The 11,260-nt window shown below is 47.6% G+C and overlaps 1 long non-coding RNA gene across 1 annotated transcript; it reads right to left on the bottom strand.

Moving 5' to 3' along the window:
- Positions 1-4,679: 4,679 nt before the first annotated feature.
- On the bottom strand, positions 4,680-10,960 carry LOC310711677. Its single transcript, XR_014528570.1, has 4 exons — positions 10,387-10,960; positions 10,048-10,314; positions 6,954-9,052; positions 4,680-6,554 (listed from the first exon to the last, which is right to left on the bottom strand). It is a non-coding gene; the product is annotated as an uncharacterized lncRNA (long non-coding RNA).
- Positions 10,961-11,260: the final 300 nt, after the last annotated feature.

The raw sequence follows: 11,260 nt of genomic DNA, 5'->3' as shown, positions 1-11,260 counted from the left end.
GCAACGTGGGGATTACCAGAGCTGAAGCCAGACTATCCCTGTCCATATAGGACCACATCTGGGCTACCAGCTGAAGCTGATAGATGCCATTTGGTGCCACGTATATGGATGGAGCTTCAATTTATTGTCTCTTACTCAGTTCATTGCTGAGGCCAAGCACTGATCCAGTGTATCTTGCTTGAACTTTGAAGGAAAAGTAGACTTGTGTGTCATCAGCATATTGATGACCCAGTAGCAGTTTCAGGTGTTAAAAAAGCATGGGGGATAAAACTAAACACTGCAGAACCCCACATAAGAGGCTCATGGGGCTAAAAACATACCCAAAACAACACCATAGAACAGCAGAACTATTGCAAGACAGTGCCCCCTGTCCCAACTCAGATAGTCCTCAGAGATGATGGTTGATGGTATTGAAAGCTGCCAAGAGGTCAAGGAGAATCAGCAAGTACATCATCTACCTTTCCTGTCATTATATAAAGTAGCCAAGGTGGTCTTAGTGCCAAAACAGGGCCTGAAACCCAACTGAAATGGATCTAGTAAATCAGTCTCATCCAAGAGTCCTTGGAACTAGTCATTGACCACCTACTCAAAAATATTACCCAGGAAGGATACATTTGCCTATAACTCTTCAAGTATTCTGGGTCACAGAGGTTTTCCTAAGGAGAGATCTCACTGCTGTCTTTCAGAGAGCCTGTGACCATTGCCCCTCTCAGAGGGATTACCTCCTTGGTCCAGTTGGTGGTGGTCTCCTTGCCAGATATCAGCCACAAGGGTCAAGAATGCAAATGGTCAATGCACCATTTGAATTACTTTATCCACATCCTTGAGCCCTATCAACAGAAACTCGCCCATGAACAGAAACTGGAAATTGACCTGCTACAATAGCAGGTACCAATAGATACAAGCAATTTTACCCTCAAAGCACCTTGCAGATAAATCGCAGCAAACTACTGAAGGTTCTACCACCTTTAGGCCAAAATATGAAAGGCCCTGTGCCACTCTAAAAGTGGTTCTGTTGCACAAGACATCAAGGATGCAATGGAGGCAGAGAAGTAGACTCGTCAATAATCACACCATTGAGTTTGATCTACAACTTGCATTCTTGCTGTCTTCCAACCTGCACAAAGGTAAATATTACCAACCCTCAGTCTCCCATGGCAACATAATGATGCCCTGCCAACTTCTTGGCCATCTGCACTATAAGGATGTTGACAAATGTACACACACACCACAACCATTTTTCTGCTGTCTGCAGTTTAGGACCAAATCAGATGTGATTCCAGAGAGCCACAAGTGGACCACCCAATGCAACCCAGGTGAGGGGTGGCATTTAACTCCCCTCACAATGCTTATCAGTCTGAATATCCTCCCCCTCCCCCCAGTAAAAAGACCATAGCCAATAATCTTGCTGGAGAGAGAGAAAGGAATACAGGAACATATCCTTTCTTCCATATTAGGTTTAATAGCAGCTTGGGTCCTGGGGATTGAGATTTGCAAATGGCCATGGGGAGAGGGTGAAAGATCCCGCTTCCCAGTGTTGCAGCTGCAGTCAAAATCAGAATGTGCACAAACACACACAGCTGCTTTTTAGGTTAGAAAAAATAATGGGCAAGGTGGTGTGAAAAATGATGCATGGTGGTTTATCTCCCTTTCATAACACTAGAACCCGATGGAGGTTGTCCAGTATTAAAAGATTCAGAACAAGCAACAGGAAGTTCATACTGCAAATAGTTAGATGATGGAATTCATGACCACACAAAATAGTGGTGGCCACCAACTTAGACCACTTTAAAAAGGGCATTAAACAAATCATGGAGGATCAGGCTACGTCCTACCTCCACAGTCCAACGTAGTCTGGACCAGTTGCTGGGGAGCACAAGTGAGCAGAGCACTGATGTTTCACTTAAGTCCTACTTGCATCTGGTTGGTCCCTATGAGAAGGGATGACTGGGCAACTAGATGGGCCCCTTTGTTCTGAACCAGCTGCAGGCAGGCTCTTCTGAGGTTTCTATATTTTAAATGAGGCGATTGACATAAGTATCTCTTGTGTGGGCCAAAACTTCCTTTATGAGGAGCCCAGCTGTTTTCCCAGTTCCCAACTATCTCCACGGTGTCCACTGCAGAATAGAACAATTGTGGGTTGAAGTATTGGGGGGGGTGAGAGAGGAAAGCTTGTGGCTCCTTCCTTTGCATGTCCAAGACTTTCTCTAGATCCACCCCATCTCATATGAAGAGCTGGCTGGATCGGGCCAATGGCTCATCTAGTCCAGCATCCTGTTCTCCCAGTGGCTAACCAGATTGTTGTTGTTGTTAAAATGTGTATACTGCTCTTCATCTGTATATCTCAGGGCAGTTCACAACATAAAATTACAATATGAAAACACAAAATACATAATAAAAGCAAGAACAGGAAGAAAACAAACCAATAATTCCCCCCTTCCACCAACATATTTAAAAGGATATAGTCAAAGGCCTGGTTGATGAAGAACGTTTTTGCCTGGTGCCTAAAGGTGTACTGTATAACAAATGCACCAGCCGAACCTCCCTGGGGAGAACATTCCACAAGTGGGGAGCCCCTGCAGAAAAGGCCCATTCTTGTGTTTCCACCCTACAGACCTCTCCTGAGGAGGCACATGAAGATGGGCCTCACAGGATGATCTCAGAGTCTGAGTAGGTTCATATGGAGAGAGGTGGCCCTTGAGGTACTGTGGTCCTGGGCCGTTTATGGCTTTATAGGTCAAAAACAGAGCTTTGAATTGGGCCTCGAAACTGATTGGCAGCCAGTGCAGTCAGGACAAGATCAGTGTGATATGCTCAAACTGTCTTGCCCCGGTGAGCAACCTGGCCACCGAATTCTGTACCAGCTGAAGTTTCCGAACTGTCTTCAGAGGTAGCCTTATGTATAACACATTGCAATAATCTATGTAGAGGTTGCAGTAATCTAAGCATGTGCCTGTGGGAAACCAGCAAGAAGAAGAAGTAGAAGAAGAGTTTGGATTTGATATCCCACCTTTCACTCCCCTTCAGGAGTCTCAAAGCAGCTAACATTCTCCTTTCCCTTCCTCCCCCACAACAAACACTCTGTGAGGTGAGTGGGGCTGAGAGACTTCAAAGAAGTGTGACTGGCCCAAGGTCACCTGCAGCTGCATGTGGAGGAGCGGAGACGCGAACCCGGTTCCCCAGATTACGAGACTACCGCTCTTAACCACTACACCACACTGGCTCTCGCAGGATTCAAGCACAAGAGCACTCTCCTCTCCTGTGATTTCCAGCAACTGGTATTCAGAAGCATTGCTGCCTCCAACTGTGGATTTCATTTTGTTTTCAAATGGGGCTGCAGAAGAATTTAAAACCCCTACTAAATGCATAGACGGGTGCTGGCAAAGAAAGTGCCTGCCCTCCCTCCCACCTCTCAGGTTAAGAGCTGGAAGTGGAGAGCCAACTTTTCAAGAAGGGTTTCCCATTTCCCGTCTTTGATCAGTGAGACCAATGGAGAAGAGATGAGGATGCTTATGAATAACTTCCACATGAAGCCGGGAAAGGGAAGGGCTGCTGGCGGCATCACCGGGGAGCTCTCTGTTTGACTCCAAGGGGCTCTTGTTCCAACACCAGCTTTTGCTCCCTCCTTGTCAGACAGCAGAAAGATGAAAGCTGCCCTTTTGATTTAACAGCACCTCTTGCGACAGGCCAGGAGAGGAAGGAGCCTCTGAAGCATTTGGGGGGGGGAGCAAGGAAAGATCAATGGGATCCAGATGGATGTGACAGGAATTATGAGACTAGGTCTCTAAATGAGTTTGTACTTTTTCCTGGACCTGCAAAGTAGATGCTGACCCTGCCAGTATATCCAGTCTCTCATTCCTGTTTCGGGGAAGAGGGCATGCCCCCTCACCCTGATCCAGGCACTTGTGTGGGGAGGGGTAAAAGAGGTACTTCTATCATTTCTTACTGGAATACTTGGTCTAATCTTGGAAAGAGAGAAATTATTTTGCCAGACATGGTGAAGCACGGATGGTGATGGTCAAAAGGCAAAAATTTCCAATATAGCCATGAACTGCTGAGAACTGCAGCCTGGCAGATCTCTGCTCTCAGTTTCTCTTCACTCTTGGCCATAGTTTGACTCTAGTGGTTTAATTGAAGCCCACACACCATCTCACCCCCCACAAGAAAGACATTACGAGCAATATGGATAACTCTTAATTTGTTTTTTGCTCGCTGATATGCTCTTAACATACATATATTTAGCTTGTACACAGTCAGCTTTATGTGCTTAGCAAAAATAAAGGGAGCAGGCATCCCGCCCACTATTGCAGCCAGTGTGTTTTGACTATATGCGATTTTGGCTTCAGGTGCTATCCATAGAATGTTTAGAGGCTTTGCAAGGAGTGGATACTTTGAACAATGGCAATTCCAGACACTTCTGTATCACTAATATTCTTGCATGATAAAAAAACTCACTTTTCTTTCCAACATCTGGCCCTAGTATGTTGCCTACTTCCGAAATATGGGCTGTTAGTAGTATAATAGTGCAGGAGCACAGACCGTTGCTCTATTCCATTATCATGGTTACTGGCAACTGGAGAGTATCCTCTGTGAATGCGGAAAACTCTCCTTTTCCTCCTACCATGGAGCAACCTCTGCTTGAGTGATGGAAGGGGAAGGATATCAAGAGGCTGTTCAGCTTTCAACACATAGTCTAAATTTATTTATTTAGACTATTTCTATGCCGGCCAATGTATATATAAATATTTCTTAAGTAATATATAGCAAACTAAAACAAACAAAAAAGTTACAAAAATACATAATAAAACCATTAATGCAAATTACAAATAAATACTGATATAAATTCTTTCTTCTGACACACTTCCTCACTCAGCACCTCTCAGCCCCCTGGCTTTTACCCAGGACTCCACCCGTCTACCCAGGCCCCAAACTCTCAAATCACCCCTAATATCTCACAACAAAGAAGGTTTCTGGGACCTGCTGACATCATCCTCGCTTCTCACTCTAGGCTTGCTTTTATGGGCAGGCACCAAGGCTGAGGCACCTTCCTCAGGCTGTCCACACCATTAAGTTTGAAACTGGTTGCAGTGCAGTGGATAGAGTGCTGAATGTGACAGAGCTGTAGACAACATGAGGAAGCCTTCATCCCTGCCTATGAAAGCAAGCCCAGCGATGGGGCATTAAAGCAGCTGGAAGAAGATAAGGGGTGTGCGGAGGCTGGAGAAAGATATTGCACCCTACTATAACCACTAGGAAGTCCTGGCAACTTCCTTCTCAGCACGGGGTAAAGAGAGGAGGGGAACAAAAGGAGTTGTTTGACTTAAGAGTGCACACACGTGTGCACACACACATGCGCACACTATAGCAGAGAATTCTCAAAATAAGCATTGCCTACAGTGCTGGGGGTTGCCTTTTGTTTTACTTGTATTTCTTGTCATTTGCAACATGGGCATGACCAGGATTTTTGTTAGGAAGGGCAGAACCTCTGCTATGTATTTTTATTGATTTTTATTGCTTGGGGGGCAGCTGCCCCCCCCCCTTGGCTATGCCCATGATTTGTAATAACCTGTGGAGTTTATTCTGTCGTCATGGAGACTGGAGTCCTCCATTCCTTTCTGCTGAGTCTCAAAGGAGCAGAGATGACCAAAGCTCTGCTACTGCTATGATGGGGCATGGGATGCCCAGCGGTGGAGCCAGCTGTGTTCCTTGCTTAGCTTCCAAGGGAAAGGCTCTTAGCCTTCAAGCAAAAGAAGAGAAGATATCCTGAGCAATGCAGATATCTTGGGCAATGCAGTTTGCCTTGGCCAGCTGAACAAGCAAGAGAAATGAAGCTTGATTTGGTTCTGGCTTCTGCCCTGCAGCTTGTTGGGCTTCAGTGTCTGGATGCAGCCTCTTGCCTCCTCCCCACCACCTTAGGGCTCAGAGGAGCATGACTGTCTGCGTAGCTCCAGCATTGCTGCTCTTTTTAAACGACCAAAATCCATTGGAATCTAAATTCTTGAATGATGCTTCACTTGTGCCTTCAAGAGCTGCCCCAAATGAAAATGGTGATGATGATCTAGACAGACTCTCCGGAGGGAGCACCATGATGAGAGCCACTCAAAGGTGCCCGGGGCAAGGGCTTGGTGTGTACATGGAGCAGGGGATAAGAGCTGAGTGGATGCTTCATGCCAGAAGGGCCTCCTGGGTCTTTTCATGGAGTCAGCTTGAGTAGCTGCCCATCTCACCTTGGAAATGCTTTCTCACTTTGTTCAGAATTGGCAGTGATCTGTTGGCTGAAACTCCCTGTGTGTCCAGTGACTCCACGGAATCCAGGAGGGAAGCTCTGTGAGCATTGCTGGGCTGTCCTGTCTTGGGGTGCGAGCTGTCCTGGACAGAAATTCCCTTAAGGCAAGAGAGCTTGCCCCTTCTCCTCAAGAGCTCCAAGAGCCAGGCTGCCAGAAGTCGAAGCCAAGGAGTCTGCCCCCTGTGGATGCTGCTGTCCCTCCTCCCAAGAGGCCTTCTCTGTGCACTCCCTTCTTAGGAAGCTGATTTCAGCCGTTCCAATCCAGCCACTTAGCAATAAAGCAGAGAGAAATTCAAGTAGTTTCAGGCCTAGCAAAGTGACTCTGCCCATCTGTGCCCCCCCCCCAAATTTAGAATACAGCAGGGCAAAAATTGAAACTGCTGTTGGTGAGGCAATAGCAACATGCATATTTGATTTTTATGATGGATGTAAATTGCTGAATAAGGCAATGGCATCAAGGGAGGCTGTGGCTTCCTGCCTGTCATGGGCAGCCAGCAACAGCAGAACAAAAGCTCTGGCCATTAGAAACACAGCAGAGAGGCACATTATATAAATGACTTTGCCTTCCTCACCCTCTGCTCCCCACTGGGGCAGATAGGACAGAACTGGGGCGTGTATGTATTTCCTGTGTGAATGTCCACCCGCATTTCTTTTTTTTTAGACTGACCCCTGACAAGTTGGTTGGGTTTGAGAGTCCAGGCATTGGCCCCACAGTGAGTACGGCAGCTGAACTCAGGATTGCACCAGGTGCCTCTCCAATGGCATAAGGCTCCAAGACTCTGCCTTCCTGGCACTGTCAAAGGCAGGGCTCTGCTAGACAGACAGGGGGGCAGTTAATGTACTTGTTATGATCCCCAAAAGAGTGTGGTTGCTTCAGTGCAACTGGGAGCAGTTTGGTTGTTTTGCAATTGAATTTGTAGTTACAGAGCAGTTCTGGGGCACATATCCTTCCTTAGAAAGACAGTCCCAGGAGAGGAGTTGGGTCCCCCCTGCAACAGAATGCCACAGATGTGAAAGACGTAAAGGCGGAGGAGACACCTGTCATTCTACTGCTTGCCAGAGAATGCCGCTCTTAATCCTGATGGGAACTTTTCTGCCTCCCTGAACTGGTGCCCAGCCCCAAGTTAGGTTGTGTTTTTTTCGCTGCTAAGTAGCTAAACTGAGATGTTGTGTGTAAGAAATGGAAAGTGACAGGATATGACCAAGGCATTGGAAATCAATCCAGACTAAATGCGCTTCTTAACTATAAGTGAATAGTTGAAAACAATCCTCTTTTATAGCCGTGGAGATAAATACTCTGTTTTTATTAGGAAAAAATGGCTTTGGACTGAATAAAGTCATTTGATTAACTAGTCAAAGCAGATGGTTTATTGATGTTTCAGGAAAGAGTTTACAAGGTCTGTTGAAAAAAGAGACCCAGCTATGAATTAACAAATGACCCTGCCGTGGGGGACATTGACAGTTCACTGTAATAGATTTATGGGCTTCAACTTGGTGTTTTGTCCACATCTGGTTTATTATGATAAAATGTTGAGGCTTGACTAACCTATACCCTTCTTGCAATCTACTATATCGACCCTTGAACTCTAGGACTCTGAACAAAGCTGGGCATTAAAATCCAAATTTGTCTTAATCCAGCAGGATCAGTTTCTGTGTTGTAGCTTATTTTGAGTGTCCATGTATATACACACTGAACAGTGGAAGGGTAGATTACATTGGCTTGTGCCCAAGTTATTTATATCTTCTGGCAGTGGATTTAAAGTTTAAGAGATGAGATCCCAATGATTTGTGTGATCTTCACATACTCAGCTGTGACCCTAGAGACCTGAGGCATGGATTTCTTGGAGACTGGCTTTGAGTTTCTCAGCATTGTCACTGACAGACAGCTATTCAAGGCCAGGCAAGAGGCTGAGGCCTGGAGCTCAGGGACAGAGTAGAAGATCCAGGTTGGTCCTCTTCCCTGAAGGAACAGAAAGGGGCTCTTGGGAGCAGTGGCACACTAGAGTTGACACTGCAGGCGGGGTAGGACAGCTGTCCTATTTCCATTGCACCCTCTGCAACTTCCACAGCAGATACTCTGGGTATAAGAATGTAAGAGCAGTTGTATGGGATGAGACAAAAGGTCCACCTAGCCCACTACCCTGTTCTGACAGCAAGAGCCACCTAGGTGCCTCCAGGCATCTTATGAGCAGCAGGGTTTGAGGGCAAAGCTGTCTTCTTTGCACTGCCAAATCTTTTAGGGCAGACCTCTTAACTTCTCAGCCCCTCAGTACCAGAAGCAACCATGCTTCAGTATGATGGAGGCGGAAAGCTGTGTCACATTGCCATAATAATTCCTAGCAACTGTACAGCCCCTTGGCTGTGCTGCAACTGCTGCTGCCTGTGACACACTCTCCCTTCTTCACCCCCACCCCATTTCATACCCTAAGAGTTCTTTTTTGTTTTCATCTGGGATGGGGCCCAAAGAGGAGAGGAGGCAGGAGCCATGGAAATGGAATATATATCTCCTGTGGGAAGCTATGAGAGGAGGAAGCCAGCAAGGGACTCGTATGTGTTAATTTGCCCATGTTGTGAGCTCTGCTAACCACTATCTGAATGCAGCTGAAGATGACAAAGTGATGAATGGAAGTCGAAGGCATCTTTTATTGCCTCCACCAGGCTTGTGGGCTATATATGCACTTTCTACTTTTTCATAACAGGTCTGGTGGGCAGTTGGCTGCTGGAATTCCGGGCTGTTCTGCAGCCGCTTCTCTCCTGTAATAAGATCTGCAGAAATAATTTAAAAGAGCTGAAAGGCAATTTAGAGCCTCTTTCCTCCCTCCCTCCGCCCCAACATACAATAGGAGCTCACCAGGTACCCTCCAGATGAACTAAACTGCCTCCTAAAATACTTCTTTCCCCTATTTCTGTAATTTATTAACTGCCTACAATTTTATTTACTGGGGGGCTCTGGATTAACTGAGAACAGTTGCTGTCCAAGTTTCCCCTCAGTCTCTTTTGTGTCCTTTCTCTCTCCTCTGTTCCAGAAGAGTCAGTCACTGTCTGAGCTTCTGCTCTGAAAAAAGACTTTCCTGTTTCTCATCCTCTGAACCAGCCACGTGCAGAGGATTTGATTTCTACCCAGCCCCACTCACTGAACAGCATTTGGCCTTCCTTGGCTTGGTGAGATTCTAGGAGAGCTTGTTGCACTGCACTGAAGAGCATACACAACTCCGGTTCCTTCAGGCCACATGCCAACTGTTGTGCCCTCCAAGCACAGCATCACAGGTTCTGTGGCACAATACAGCTGAAGGTGAGGAAGGGAAAGCAGAAGGCAGCTCGGCAGGGAAGACTTGGCATTGTTGTCAGGAGGGCCCAGGACCTAGACTATCAGCATGGCAGTAAGCAATGGGTAGCAAATGTAATGTAAAGAGCTTGCCTATTGTGGGATGTAGAGCTGCACATACAAAATGGGTTCCTGCATGTGCTGCTCCTTCAGCTGAAGTGAATGGGTTCAGTGCTGCTCAACCTGCTTCTACACTAGGCTTTGGGAACCTTTGGATGCTGCTAAACTACAATTCCTTTCAGCCCCAGCAAGCATGGCCAGTGTCTAGGGATGATGTGAGTTGTAATTCAGCAACATCTGGAGGGCCAGAGTTCTCCCCCACACCTGTTCTACATTGTCCAAGAGCACTAAACCAGCTCTCTCCTGCTAACTATAGAGATTTAACCTGCTATCAGTAGGGCTGACTAAACTTGTCAGACTACAAATCCCATCATACCTGTTCATTGGTCATGCTTGCTGGGGTTGGTAGCAGCTGGTCATATTGCTCTGGTGGCTAATAGTCATGATGACTGTGTCTAGGACCTCTAGGATCAGAGGTGTGGTGCCTCTGAAGGGCAAGGTCTGAATGCAATATTATCTCCATCACTTGGTAATCCCTGTGAAAAGCAAACTGCCTCAATTTGTAGAGGAAGAACTTGGTTCTCCTCAATGCTAGTAGCTAGCCTCATCCTCTTCCAGTGTTCAGGGAGATAGCTGTGTTGGTCTGATGCAATCGAAATATATTATATATTATAATATATATATATATTAATGTCCAGTAGCACCTTAGTCTTACCCTCTTTTAATGCCTTCTGCATTTGCATCCATGACTGCACTTGGTAGGAGCTCAGTGGGCGTGCCAAGGAGATCTCCGGCTGCTTTGCGGTTTCCCAGCTTGGCCACTCTGGGGACACTCTGAGACTGCTAAGCAAGAGGCACCAGTGCAGAGAAAGAAAGCGGGCCCAAGTTTTCCTCCTCTCATATTTGGACTTTACTTTTGCGGGGGGGGGTGTTGTGATTTGACTGCGGGTGGACTTAGGATGAATAAGAGCAAGCGCGCCCCCCCCCGCACCCCGCTGCCCTCATTGGGGCGGGACACCCACCCACATGAAAAGAGGAGGCGGAGTTCCAACCCCGCTGCTAGGCATGGCATCTCAATGGAGCCTCCATGGCCAATGGCAGTCTACTTTCACACAACATTCGCGGCCGGATCACCGTGCCCGCCTGGCGGCGGCTTCACCGTACAAGCCCAGCAGGCGCTCGAGCAGCGGGAGCTGAAGACCCCCAGAAAGGCCCGGTGCCTGTGTGTGCCCCCCGCGGGGCTGGAGTCCGCATCCACGGGCGCCTGCCCGAAGGTGCCGGCGCTTCGCAAAGGGCAGGGCTGGCCCTTGGCTTGGGGCGGGGAGGAAGGCCGGGTTGCTACACCGGTGAAATTCTGGCCTGTAAGACAAGGGGGCGGGTCGCCCCTTCGCAGTGCCTCTATCGCGCGGTCGCCATGGTGACCGGTGGCCGCTCTCCCGTCTGCCGAGCTTGCCTGCAATACCTCGTTCCTTATTGGCCGAAGGGAGAACCAAAAGCCAATCGCCTAAGTCGCTTTCGGCCTTCCAGGTGCCAGCAAGGTAGAGCGACTCCAGCTCGGAGAGGTCCGTTGCGCGGCTCTCCGCCCCAGG

Source organism: Podarcis liolepis (assembly GCF_965112155.1).
Source record: "Podarcis liolepis genome assembly, chromosome: 7".
NCBI lineage: Eukaryota > Metazoa > Chordata > Lepidosauria > Squamata > Lacertidae > Podarcis > Podarcis liolepis.
This window is presented reverse-complemented; position numbering and strand designations above follow the sequence as displayed.